Here is a 15,042-nt window from a genome sequence, read left to right as displayed (position 1 = left end):
AGTTTTCAGGCCTGAATGTCTTCCAGTCAACAAAGCACACCAGAAGAAATGCTTAATCTCTCATGTAAGTGTTAGCTGGAAGAACCCACAGTTGCTTTCAACTAACTGCATCCCTGGTGAGTTTGCAGATACAGGATGATAGGTTTCCATGCAATTGAGAAAATTATATGGAAAAGTAAAATCTTTCAATTTGCTGAGAAGTACTTTTTAAATTAATTGGACAGGGAAGCAGTTCACACTGCAAACACTCTCCCTCCCCATGTGTCTTTTCATTTAATTATATTTAGCCTCAGGCTGTCGAAATAAAGAATTAACTATCAATTTTTAAAAAGAGAAACCATTCAAATAAGACATCAAAAGTAGCTATTGATCACATGTTAAAATTTATGAAAAGGTTACAAAAAAGCAAACAAGATGAACTAGATTTAGACTCGGCCCATTCAAAGCCAATTTTTAGGCCGAGCATGCAGACACAATGCTCCCAAACAAGAAACAGCAGCAATGGAGTTGTGGTATTGTCGCTGGTCTAAAAATCCAGAGACCCAAGATAATGTTCTGGGGACCCGGGTTTGAATCCCGCCACGGAAATGGTGGAATTTGAATTCAATAAAAATCTGGAATTAAAAAGATGAATGATGACCATGAAATGATTATTGTTTAAAAAAAAAACATTTGGTTCACTAATGGCCTACATGTGACCACAGACCCACACAAATGTGGTTTATTCTTAAATGCCCTCTGAATTAGGGCAATTAGAGATGGGCCTGGTCAGTAATGAGTGAATTAAAAAAAAACACATCCAATGCTCAATGGAAATTGGTGCTCAGGCCTTATCACTATACTTGGCACAAGGTACCAGTAGCATGCTGAAGTGAAGATATCAATGGCAAGCTTCTTGCTCACTAGTGATCCTTGGATAAATCCTGGGAATGGGGATTGAAGCTGTCAACATAAGATGGGTGGCAGTGATGGCTGCTGTAGAGCCAGAGAAGCAGTTCTGCCCCTGGGTCCACAGTATGTTTTCTTTTTAACAAAAGAAAATTGAAATCACTTGAAATTAACTGGAGTTGACAGCTGCTGAAGAATCCTGATTGGATTAGGTTCAGCCCCAGACACAAGCATCAATGGTAAATTTGTCAATGGAGCTTTTTCAACAGTCATTTGTCTTTTAATTTAAAAACAAAAAACTGCGGATGCTGGAAATCCAAAACAAAAACGAAAATAACTGGAAAAACTCAGCAGGTCTGACAGCATCATTCGGACTCAAAACATTAACTATATTCCTCTCCGCAGATGCTGTCAGACCTGCTGAGTTTTTCCAGGTATTTTTGTTTCTGTTTTGTCTTCTAATTTACATGTTTAAGGGGCCTAAGGCCTGTGCTAGGCTCACAATGCTAAGAAGAGGCCTCTCAAATTGAGCAAATTGAGTGACCGATGCCTGTGCAAATTGGGCACAGGTTATCCCACTCCTAAAGAGGTTAATTTCCACCTGGCAGGTCTGACAGCATCTGCGGAGAGAAAGACAGAGTTAACGTTTCAAATCCGTATGACTTTTTTTCCCTTTTGTTTCAGATTTCCAGCATCCGCAGTATTTTGCCACTAATTTCCACCCATTTTATGTCCAAAACATGAGCACACAGCGTATAAATTTCTGCTCCACTATTTTGCTGCCTCAATGTGGAATGTTTTCAGGTTAAAAACAAATTGTTGAGACAAAATATTAGTTAAAAGAATTGCTCCTATAAGAGCATCAAACTGTTAATGACAAGTTAATAAAACCCTGAAGCCATTGCTTAGGTAACACAAGTCACTTGTCACGAATAATAACATGATTTTTCAAATCAGTAACTATGCAGTTGAACAAGGATATCAAAAGTTGTTGTCTGAGTTGTGCCGCCCAGCAATTAGCCTCACGAGAAATATCATCTCACAGACTGCCTCACTGTTCAAATACATTGAATGGCATGAAATTGCTATATTTCTGCAATAGATACAAATTAACCTCACTACAGAAATTTAAGTCTTGTCATTTTAAATCTAACTACTCTTATAAGGGTTTGCTAGGTATTAATTACTGCCAATTAATCCCTCAGGCACTGAAAATTAACCATTAAAATTATGGAGTTTCATCCCATGAAGTCTTAATTGCTGTTATAATTTTAAAACATTTTTTTTTAACATTTCCTTTCTCACTCTCTCTTAATGTAATCCTTTATCCACTCTCTTTATCCCTCATGACATACCTGATTTGACATTGCATTCACACATCTCCTTATCAGGCTTTGCATCTGATAAGGACGCTAAGTAGGACTTATCAGTCCTTATATCTCATTAGTAAACAGGATATGCCCCTAACCAAAGTTACAGGTGCCTTCTTTGCCTTGCCGCAACTGTATCACCTCTAATGATCTGGAGACCTGGGCCATATTATTTTCCACTTCACATCATTTTCCCATCATATCCAGTTTGCTTATCACTGCTGATATGTAATTTCGCAAGTTCTTTGGCATTCTTCCAAATTATAGAAATTTTAACTGTGTTCAACTAAGAATAATTTATAGATTCATAGAATCATTGAATAATTAAAGCAAAGAAGAAGGCCCTTCAGCCCATCCTGTCCTGTCAGTTCTCTACCACAGCAACTCAGCTAGTCTGATTCCTCTGCCTTTCCCCATATCCCTGCAAATTTTCTGTCTTCAGGTGCTTGACCAATTCTCTTTTGAAAGCCACAATTGAACCTGTCTCGACCACATCTGTCTCAGGCTGTGCATTTCAGATACCAACCATTCGCTGAATAAAAAAGTTTTATCCTCATGTTGCTGTTGGTTCTTTCTCCAGTCAATTTAAATCTGTGTCCTCTGGTTTTCGACCCTTCCACCAATGGGAGCAGTTTCTCCTTTACCACTGTGCCTACCTCATGACTTTGAACATCTCTATCAAACGTTCACTCAACCTTCTCTTCGAGGAGAACAGTCCCAGATTTTCCAATCTATCCACCTAACTGAAATCCCTCATCTCTGGAACCATTCTGGTAAAACCTTAACTTTTCTGCATCCTCTCTAAAGCTTTCACATGCATGCTAACGTAAAATGCCAAAATTGGACACAATACTTCAATGAAGGCCAAACCACCAGTGTTTCTAATGGCCTGAATCTTCCAATATGGGGAGCGGTAAATGACTCAACTTAAGTCACTGATGCCCCTTGGGACCTAAGGAAGTCCTTTTGCGTGCACATGAGCAGCACTTTTATGGAATGTTTAAACTTCCGATTGCTGGCTTTCCCCTGTCTGGACTGCTGCATGATTCGCTACGACAGTGAGACCAGATGAGCAGAGCAACTGAGATTTGGGCTGTTTACCCTATACTTTTTTTTATTCACTCATGGAATGTTGGCTTTGCTGGCTAGGTCAGCATTTATTGCCCATCCCTAATTGCCCTTGAGAAGGTGATGGTGAGTTGTCTTCTTGAACTGCTGCAGTTCATGTAGTGTAGGTATACCTACAGAGCTTTTAGGGAGAAAGTTCCAGGATGTGACCCAGTGGCAGTGAAGGAACAGCAATTTATTTCCAAATCAAGATGGTACGTGGCTTGGAGGGGAACTTCCAGGTGATGGTGTTCCCATGTACTTTCTGCCCTTGTCCTTATAGATGGCTGCGGTCTGGAAGGTTTGGAAGGTGCTGTCTAAAGAGCCTTGATGGGTTCCTGCAGTGCATCTTGGGAGAGTCAGCATTTTTGCGGAGTGCGCAGGGATGGGATTGAGCATTGTTCAGGGTGGGGAGGTGAGGATGTGGTGGGAAGCAACTGAGAATTTCCAGAGGTGAGGGGGGCAGGAGCATTTTCAGGGGTAAGGGAGGGGGTGAGCATTGTCATGAGTGTGAGGTTTGGGGTGTGGGCATTATCAGGGTGAGGAAGGGGGATGAGCATTTCCGGGGCGGGTGAGGCAATACAGTTTTGGAGGGTGAAGCTCCATTTAAAAACAGGACGTGTAAATCAATTAATTGAAGACAGACCTTAAGGGGCATATCTTCAGTTCAGCCCCAAACTCTGATTGTCGCTGGATTCAAAAATGGAGCCAAGAGCGAAAGGTGCTAAATCTCCAGCACTGCTCCTGACCCGAAGATTGGTTCAGAATCCCATAGCCCAGTTTAACCACTTTCTCAGGCTACACTGTCACCTTCAATGATTTGTGCACATATACCCCCAGGGCCCTCTTTCCCTGCAGTCTCTTTAGAATTATGCGTTTTAATTTAGATTGCCTCTCCTCTTTCTTCCTACCAAAATGCTCTACATTCTTCACTTTAAAGTTCATCCACCACATGACTGCCCATTCCATTATCCTATCCATATTCTCTTGAAGTCTATCACTATCTTCCTTACAGTTCACAGTAGTTCCCAAACTTTGGGTCATTGACAAATGTTGGATTTTTTTTTTCCCTGTACGCACAAGTCATTAACATGTATTAAGAAAGGCAGTGGTCAAAGTGCTGACCTCTGCAGTACCCTACTCTAAACCCCTTTTCTCTAGCCTAAAAAGCAACCATTTACCTGTCCATTCTGTTCCTTGTCACTCAGCCAACGTAATATCCATTCTGCCACTGTCCCTTTTTTTTATTCCATGGGTTTCAACTTTGCTGGAAAGCCTATTATGTGGCACTTTATCAAATGTCTTTTCATAGTCAGTGTTCACCACATCAACCTCATTACCTTCATAAACACTCTCTGTTAGCTCATTAAAAATTCAATCAGGTTAGTTAAACATGATTTGTTCTTAGCAAATTCATGTTGGCTTAACACCACTGCAGCTATACAGTTTATTTATTCTGGGACACCTAACTTTGAATTAATAAAGAAATTCAACAGCATGAATATAATGAGATGGCTGCAATGCGCATCTCCCTTATTGCTTACCTGGTGAGTATGATTAAAGTCATTCAATCAAAACTTATTACCAATTGATTCATTTTAGGAGAGCTGTTTGAGAGAATGAATAATGTGTTATAATGACAGCGGTATCAGTGGCAATTGAAACAAGGTCGTTCTCACATAGCTACAGACTCTGCAAATATTATTCATTGGAACATTTTCTTGTCAAGTTCCCTGACTTACTTCTGCAATAGAGCAGATAACCACACAAAAGCATTGTAGGCAAGCAACATTGGGATGTTAGTTGTTACCAGTGACGCTCATCAACTTATTTTTGAAAAAAATTATATTTTTACTTCCAAGAAACATGAGGCAGGGTTTTTCTCACCCTGGTTGGGTAGCGGCAAGTTAGGGTTCCCGCTCATAGCTTTGAACATGCTGTACCCCTCCCCCATTTCCCTGAATCTGTGAGAATGGTGGGGTTCAGTGCTTATTTGTTATGCATGGCTGGTTCTTGGTGGAATCCACAGTATCAATCCCCTCAGTGCTGTAGCACCTGGCCATAGCAGCACCTAAAAAGACACATGGGGATTTAAAGGGGGAAGTGGACAGGAAAAGGATGGCTAAGCAAACATCCCATCAAGGATCTAGAGAGAAAAAAATAAGGTTGGGATGGGGGATTCCTATTGTTAGATCTCACTGTTTGATATTGCTACATGTTCTGTCACCACCCTGCCTTAAATCAGAAAGAGTAGTGCAGGAAAGACCAGTCGATCTATTTAATCCAGAAAAATAATCTGAGTTACCATAGCCTGGACCATGCATTAAGAATGATGGTGAGATCATCAATGCTTACCCTATTATGGATTAAATTGAACAACAACTTCTGGATGTGAACATGAGCAGGTAAGCTGTCCAATTTTCCCTACTTCTCGGTAACAGTTGTGCACTGAGTTCGCCTAATGTACACTCAACTGCAGGCAACCATTATTGAACTAGCTTTATTCACACCTCTCCAACAGAGGGAGCAGCAGAAAGGGCAATTTAACAAAATGCTCAACTCTTACAAAATACTGCACCAATAACACATTGATAAATTTAGTTTTAATATGCATGAAGAATGTGAAGTTCTGGTACTTATTCACTAGATTCCCACTGAACTTAGTAGAAAATGCTAGGACTGGTGTATTCAGTTATAAGTGAATTTTTAACAGTGCAATAAATCTTGATTTCTGCCAAACAACCTCTCTGGAATTAAAATCTTAATTTTATATGTGTGGAGTCTCATCCCTTCCAAATATAATTTTTCTTGGAGATTTGAATAAAATTACAAATTAACATTTTTTGTAGTTTTTCTTTTTTCTCCCTTTCTCTCTTAATCCCATTTTTATTTCCCTCCCATTATTTCACATTGAGGACATGGTTTTACAATGAACTAAATATCCTTATTTCTACTTTCTGGTTTGGACACTGCAACTCCAATCCTGGCAGGCAAGACCACATCGGCAAGGGGCAGAGCGTCTGTCAGAAATGCTGGCAGTTCGGTTTTCCGCACATGCTGCCTAATTTTGCTTGGGCAGGTTCCCCGGCAGAAGTCAGCTTGATTGATAGGCATGGCCTCCAGTCAAGCGGGGAAGACGCCAGAGGAACCATAGACACAGCTGCATCACCTGTTACTGGTGGGAAGGTGGAGGGTGGTGTGTGAAGCAGTCTGATCCCAGACCAAGGGGAGAGTGAGTGTGATTGTTGTATGTGGGGAGTATCTGATGGTGGAGGTAGCTCTTGGCGGGGGAGCAGTGGGAAGGACTTAGCTTCTCCCCAAATTTGTGCTTGCCTGCCTTCCTTCAGATATTTGGTTTCTTGAGGGCTGGGAAGCTTTCTCATTGTAACATCTGTCATGGTGGTGTGTTACAGTTCACTCAGGAAGTCTGAGATGCTGTGGCAACATGCACTTTGTAGTCTGGAGCTATGGTTAGTATTGGCAGAGGCTCTAACTTTTTTACCACTATATGGCTGACCAGGAATCTCTCCCACTCTTACTGCCTGCCATTGGCCTATGTTGGAAAGACTGGGTTGGGTAACCTCTGGCTGCATTATGAATGCACCTTCCTTGATCGTCAAGTCCTGTGGTGGAACCTGGAGCTTCTGGCTCAGAGGCAGGGACACTATCCATTGCACCACAAGGCCTTCACTTGTAAAATGTGTAAAGCAGGTTAAAACAGAGGCTACCAGCATCAGTAACATGTTTAAAATACCTCCTGGGAGTGATTTGGTTGTCAGACATTTGTCCCACCTCTGTTAAACCAGGAAAAGGGACGATTGGAGACAGATTGGGTTTGAATTTGTGATTTTTAAAGTTTTAACATCTCACCAGACTCCAGCCTCAACGTATTACAGTGAGACTTAATTGGTTGTTCACACGTGCCACCAATTCCCTGAAGAGGGTGCCGAGCTGAAACGCCTCACTAATTACCTCAAAAGCAGGTGGAAAATCTTTGGGCATTTGTTAGCCTGAGGAGTGGGAAGCACCGACTCACTGCTGACTGCAAAATCCAGCCAGTCTCTTAACTACTTGTACCATAGAACATCCAAAAGTTTTAATTTACTAACAGTGATGTAGGTGACAAGAACACAGTGTGCCGCAGAAGGCAATTAAAAAGTGCAGTGTACTTTTGTATTTTTGACCATTAGCAGTCAACAATTGTCATGATAGTAAAAAAATAAAATAAATTGCCTAAACTAGCAAAATCTAACAGACAAAGTTAATATGAGTAAATTGGGCCTGAGATATTTGGTACTGCCTTTAAACATGTGGATGCTAAATATATTTTGTTTTATATTTATTACTGTTTAAGTATAGGGCTTGTGGCTTAGTTGGAAAATAAGATTTTTTTATTTCCTTTTTGAGATCTACAAGATGCTGATTAATGGGATGACGTTTTCCTCTCTTCCATAGGTCCGAATGGTTCTCACTGAAATGGGTTGCAGCAGTTTGAATTCACCTGCAAGTGCACATCACAAAGCTGCCCATAATTCTACACTAATGAGTTCACTTGCTCTGAAAATCATCAGAATGATTAGTGAAGCTGTAGCAGAGGGTCTGTTTTGTTTTAAGAAAAAGATAGAGCCAAAACACATTAGTAGGGAAGGTTTCCAATGCATCTAACCCGCAAATGATCAGCTAAAGCTCTGTGAAAAAGTGTTGCGTTTCTCAGCATTGTCATCTCAACTTAATGAACCTCAATAATTGCAGTAAATGCCTAGTGTGCCTGTATACTAATGTGGGAAATTATTGTATAGAAAAGCAAAGAGTGATGGAGGATAAATATAATTGCAGTAAAATTATTTATTATTCAGTATTATTTGACAGCATAATTTTACATTCTATTCATATGTGACACAAAGTAGAATAGAGGATTACTCATTCTGTTTCATTACTGAAGAAAGCAATTCTTAAGTGACACTCACAAGAGAAGGTCTTCTTCATTAATGGAATAAATTAGACTTTCTATAAGGTCCAAAGTCTGATCTATATGTGCAACAAGTAACATTGCTTGCCATGTCATGTATTTTGCAATTTCTAAAAGAACGATACACATGTTTCAGAAGCAGGTTACAAGTTGGTACAATTATTCTGCAAATGAGCTCCCACAAAACTTGAAAGCTAAGGAATTAACACTGTTAATGGTTCCACTATCTTTACCCTCCGGCAAGGTAAACTTATTCCCTTGGACTTATTGCTAGCTTAGAATCTCAGCAGAGAGAAATTTCCAAGTATTAAAGGAACATGGGGCAGACCTTTGAGTTTGGCAGGCGGACACAGTCGCTGGGCCCCGGGAGCAGCCCACAATCGGCCCCCGACTGCGATTTCATGCTGGCGGGTCAATTAAGGCCTGCCCAGCGTGAAACGTGGCCCCTCACTGATTGTGAAGGGCTGAGCTGGGGCCTGTTGGCTGCTGGGTCCAAAGGCGACCAGGCGGCTGTTTAAGAACGACCCAGGCAGCCCCTGGAAGGCTGTTACGGATGAATATCTGTTCTGCGTTAGCAAAGTGATGAAGTCGAGTGTGGCTCGAGACGCCAGGCAGATCAGGTGGGCGCTTGGCCCCCACTTTTCTGATGAGTGCTTCGCAGTCCTCTTGGAGGAGGTGGCTGCTAGGAGGGACACCCTTGTCCCCAGAGATGGGAAGAGGAGGCCACCACACCTTACAAAGAGGGGACAGTACTGGAGAGCAGCCATGACGTGGTACGGTGCACATGCATGCAGTGCTGGAAGAGGTTCAATGACCTGCTGTGCTGAGGAAGGGTGAGTACCATGTTGGTGTGGGTCAGTGTGCAGGAGAGTTAAGGTCTGGCCATCCTCCTGTGGAGCTCAGGGGTATTAGAGTCTTAGTGCCAACTGTCAATGATGTCAGAGCTGGCAAAGTGGGGGAGCCCTGGTTGCTTGGACTGAGTGCCTTGCAGCTCAAGGGCCATGACTCGGGTGTGCCTGGGGTTGGCCAGGTTGTAATGCACTGTAGGTAGAGAGTGGACTAGTCGATGCTCCTCTAACCTTTCAGGAGAAGACAAGCCATAACCGAACCAGGAGGTCACGTACAAGCGGAGGTCCGCCCAACCTGCTGCTACTCACCAGGTAAAAGCAGGATACCCTGGAGCTGGAGAGCCGGCACAATCACTGTGCAACCGGGTGTGGAGGCGGGGGTGCCAGACAAAGGTAAGAGCAGAGTGCACAGAGGTGAGAGTTTCGGATTGTGCAACCATTCTATTGTAGTCTCTTCATTGATGGAAGCCTCAAACCTGGAGTCCCAATTGATAATCGGAAGACGAGGGCACCATGATGCAGATCTCCATTGTCTCGCCAGAGTGCCTGGCATGCACAGTGACAGTGTGATGACTTAAACTAATGACATGTCCGTGTTCTCCCTTAGATTCACCAGCATGCACTTGCTCACTGGACCCCTGATGCCAGAGGACCACAGGGCTTCACTTGCACCTGTGTCACACCCGCTCTCTGAAGCAGGCACCAGTGCAAATACCAGCATTGCGATGGGCATTAGATCAGCAGCTAGAATGTCGGTACACATTGGTGAGGGCACCTCACACTCACTTGAGGTGCAGGCAGAGGCAGAGAGTGCCCAGGGTGTTGGCAGTAGGAAGACTGCTGGGGAACAGGACAATGCTCATTCTAAGGCTAATAATGAGTCCTTAGAGTCATCCATTAGGAAGCAGATACTGGATGTCCAGTTAGATGTGTAGGAGGATCTGAAGGAGATCCATGAAGCTCTGCGTGCCATGTTCTCTGTTGTGGAGGAGTCCATGCAGAGAGTGAGCACTGTGTTGACCCTCATGGCCGAGCGCACTGCCGCCTCCATTGAGAGATTGGTGACTGTCATGGAGAGGCAGCTCCAGGAACAGAATGTGAGGTTGCGTTCAGCCTTACAAGCCCTCACGCAAGCACTGACCTTAGGTGGTCAGTGGCAGTGTGAGATATGGATGAGGTACCCAGTATCCCAGTTAGGTGCCCATCCATTAACGGTGAGCAGGGAGGTCCAGAGCTGCTTGTTATCTTTGCGAGCTCCTCTCAGGATGCTCTAGGTGATGGCAGCAGCTCCTCCGCCCCTCTGCCAGTAACTGTGACATCTGATGAGGCTGCGGCAACTGGGGAGATGCCAGCTGTGCCACTGGCCGCTCCCTCCCAGGCGGGGCCAGCACTGCCTCCACTGGCCAGAGGATGACCGTCAAGGTCATCAAGGCCAACAAGACAGCAGAGAGAGCAGATTATCTCCACAATGCCGATGCCGGTGAGGTGGGGGGGCGCAGGGGTGGGGGGTCACCAAGACACAGCGCTCACAAACATAAGTTAAAAGCACCATGAGCACAAGAGGGACAGTTCATGGGTGATCTTCTGTGCATTTATTTTTGGTTTATATCTCTGCTGGTGTGGCTATCAACACCAGTAATAGTAATGTCATTAAGCTTTCAATGTGACAATAACATTAAATTTGCTTTGGTTCTGATGGCCTGAGTATGTTTTCACCTTTTTTCTTTCTGGCGCAGAGTACACCAGTGTATAATGCTGGATACTTTATTGCACAGGCATTGAGTGGACTTTGAGTGCAAATGAAAGGGTCATTTCAGACATCTGAGATGGAGGCAGCAGCCCTGGCAAGAGAAGGAAGCAGATCTTTGGAAGCCTAGCTGACGGAGTGTTGGATCAAGACATCCCTGGTCTCTACCTCCTTGGAGGTTACCGAGGTCTGCCTCCATGCCCTCAGCATTCTCCTTACCATACTCCTCTTCTGACTCATGACTGGATTCATCATCTGTGACCTGTGTAGCTGCCTCAAGATCCCCTTCCTCCAGTGAGTCCTCCCTTGCCAGTGCCAGATTGTGAAGAGTGCTACGTGCAACCACTATCAGTGACACCCGCTCTGGAAGCTATTGTAGTGCACCTTCTGAATGATCCAGTCATCGGAAGTGCATCTTCTGAAGACCTATGGCCCTGTCTACAACCGCCCTTGTGGAGGCATGACTCCTATTGTAATGCTGCTCTGCCTCTATTCTTGGGTGGTGGAGAGCCAGCCATCTTTTCAAAGGATAGCCCTGTCACCCAGCAGCCATCCAACCAGTCAGGCTGGAGCACTGAAGAGCCTCGGCACCTGGGAGTGTCTCAGGATGTAAGTGTCATGGGAGCTGCTAGGGTACCTTGCACAGACTCGCAGAATTTGCATCCTGTGATCACAAACTATCTGCACATTCATAGAGTGGAAGCCCTTCCTGTTCACAAAGGCACCGGGCTCACCCGCTGGTGCCTTGATGGCCACATTTGTGCAGTTGATTGCACCCTGGACACAGTTCCCCAGCAATCGCTGCAAAGCTTCTGTCTTGATCAGTCTTGTCCATAAGGTAAAGGATAAAGGTCAGTACCCACCTGAACAGAGCTTCTGTCACCAGCTTGATGCAACTGTGGACAGCTGATTGGGAGACTCGACATAGACCCCCACTGACCCCTGGAAAGAACCAGAGGCAGAGAAGTTGAGGGCCACTGTGACCTTCAGAGCCACTGGCATGGGATGTCCACCCACACAGTCAGAACTGACCTCAGGCCCAATCATCTGACATATGGAGGTCATAGTCTCCCTGGAGAGGCAGTGCCTCCTTCGGCATTGCACCTCGAACATATTGAGGTAGCTGCATCGCTGCCTGTAAACCCTGGCAGCAGGATAGTAGTGTCTTCTGCGGCCCCTTCCCCATTGGACTTGCTGCTGGCCCTACACCCCTTGTGCCTGCGCCTCTCCTCTCGCAAGTCCCTCCCCTGGAATCTGCACTGGGAGACCTGGCCTCCTCTCCCTTCAGCCCCTCTCTTCCTCCTCAGAGGGGGTGCCTCCAGCAGAGAACACAATCCCCATTACCAGGCTAAGGGAAGGCTGTCTGACACCTAGAAGGGTCCACACAGTTTGAATCCTCTGGGGGCCTGAAATGAAGCCTAGAAATGCTAAGAATGAAGCCCCAAACAGAAATAAAGCTGCCATATACCAACAAGCAACCAGCAGCAAACTTCCTCCCAAACTCCTCACTACTCATACTGGCAATGCTGCTGACCTTTTTTATCCCGCCCTTGGATGAAGTTTAGCAAATGATTAAAAACAAAAACAGAATTACCTGGAAAAACTCAGCAGGTCTGGCAGCATCGGCGGAGAAGAAAAGAGTTGACGTTTCGAGTCCTCATGACCCTTCGACAGAACTTGAGTTCAAGTCCAAGAAAGAGTTGAAATATAAGCTGGTTTAAGGTGTTGGGGGGGCGGGGGGGGGAGAGAGAGAGAGAGAGAGAGATGAAGGGGGTTGGTTTAAGGTGTAATATAAGCTATAATTTAGCAAATGATTGGCTGCCTGCCTGCCTGTTTTGCCTGTACAATGAGCGCAAATTTGCACGGGCAATGTAAAATACAACTCAACCTATGTCTGCAAAGATGGCTGACTTATAAATGACTAAAGTGTCCCAAGCCAGATGTCTGTTTAAAAACTATCCTAGCTGAACTCAAAACCAGCTTTTATTGTTTTTTTTATTCTTTCATAAAAATAAGGTTATTAGTAAAGCTTATCAATTTTAGAATTTGAGTGGGCTACGTACTTCAGGTATTTACTTGTTTGAAAAGGCAGCTGGAATTGTCACGTTGGCTGCCTCCAAGGCTCCCGAAGACTCCAGGCTGTCTTGTTTACACTTGGCAGTCTGCCAATGACCCAAATACTGGCAGCCATGTTCCTAACTTTTTATATCCAAGTTGGTTGTCTAATTATTTGCTTGTTACTGCTAATTAACATTTTAATTTTTTCATTAATTGTTGGTTTCTTTACAATCCATGGCCATTAAAAATGAAAGAAGAATGGGAGGCCCGGCCAAGCTTCTGGTCCAAGGTGAGTATTTATGGTGAGGGAAATCAAGCTCATTGAAAAGGCTGGCTTTCGGGCTGGAAACCCATCAGCGCCAAAAGACATGCAGCATGTCAGAAAGTTCTGGGTCCACCCCACCCACCCCTCCCCTGCGTATGTATCTCACCCCTATTAATAAACATACCTGGTTTATTATTGTGTCTGGATTGTTTTCCTCTTTCAAGTTCCATCCTGGATCCTCTCTGGCATCTTGTACTATACCAGTGTTATTAGCCATTTATTTATCATTGTATGTTTATTTTTGCCAACAGGATCTATCCAACAATTACAAGAGTGGCTTTCACTTACCTTTTGTGCTTTCTTGTTCTCTAGCTTGTACACGCAGTTTATGGAAATGATACAATATGCCCAATTCCTTTCATATACCTAAGGAGCTTGAAATTTTGTGTCTGTGTCTAATATAGGTTGTTACTGAGTGAATTGCTGAAATTCTTTCCATTATGTATTTTCTATGTGAACTTGCGATGGAAACTTAATAAAATTCAGGCCTTAAATGTCCTGAAGTCTTGCATTACCAGTGTGAGTGTGAGAGCATGAAGGCCCAGGCCAAAGACCCTGTGTCCAATTCCAAACAAGGAATGTTTTTTGTGTCGCTGGACGAGTCCATGAACTAAGGGGCATCAGTGGGAGGCACCCATCTTGAGTTGAGCTGCACTTCGATGGAAGAGTAGACTTCCAGAGGTCCAAATGGAAAACCCTTTTTTAGTAAACTCATTGGCTGCCATTGAACCACTCCAACTAGAGCAAGTAATAAATCTGCTTCATGTTTGATTACCTTGCTTTAGTAAAGATTTGGGGCCTTTAGAATGCCTCAAAGAGACTGTCATCAGGATTCAAAAAGCAAAATACTACAGATGCTGGAAATATGAAATAAAAACAGAAAATGCTGGAAATGGTCAGCAGACCTGGTAATAGCTGTGGAGAGAGAGATACAGAATTAAAACATCAGGACTGAAACGTTAATTCTGTTTCTCACTCCATGGATGCTGCCAGGGCCAGGCCTGCTGAGTACTTCCAGCATTTTCTATTTTATCCCAATGGGGGTTTAACTGTAATGGGTGTTCACTGAGACTTTTCAAGGCCATAAAGGGAGAATTTTCTCTGATAAGCCCCACCCCACTCCCCCACTTTTCCAAGCCTCACTGACGTATCAGTTCAAGAGACTTAATGGCCCAACCAACAAGAATAAAAACAATCAATACAAATGGAACACATTCCCAGTGGAGCTGGATCAAGAATCTTTCTCTAGTATTTCCATGATCTTCTTTAATGCTCTTTAACAAATTATTGTATGAGTTGAATTCAATCCATGAATGTGCATGTTTTATAACTTCTACGTGTGGTATTGAGACATCTTTTTGAATCTTACTACTATATCAAATTTGTTACTTAACACAGCAATACAATGTCTCACAATTCTCCTCTGGCGATCCCGAGCATCATAGATGCCAGTTTTCAGCCAACACAATTCACTTCACATGATACCAAGAAACAGCTGAAGGCACTGGATACTGCAAAGGCTACAGGCCCTGACAATATTCCGGCAATAGTACTGAAGATTTGTGCTCCAGAACTTAGATGTGGTCCTAGCCAAGATGTTCCAGTACAGCAACAACACTGGCATCTACCCGGCTATGTGGAAAATTGCCCAGATATGTTTTGTACACAAAAAGCAGGACAACTCCTATCCAGCCAATTAAAGCCCATCAATCCACCTGATCATCAGCAAA

The sequence above is a fragment of the Carcharodon carcharias genome, chromosome 5, assembly GCF_017639515.1.
Source record: "Carcharodon carcharias isolate sCarCar2 chromosome 5, sCarCar2.pri, whole genome shotgun sequence".
Lineage (NCBI taxonomy): Eukaryota > Metazoa > Chordata > Chondrichthyes > Lamniformes > Lamnidae > Carcharodon > Carcharodon carcharias.
This window is presented reverse-complemented; position numbering follows the sequence as displayed.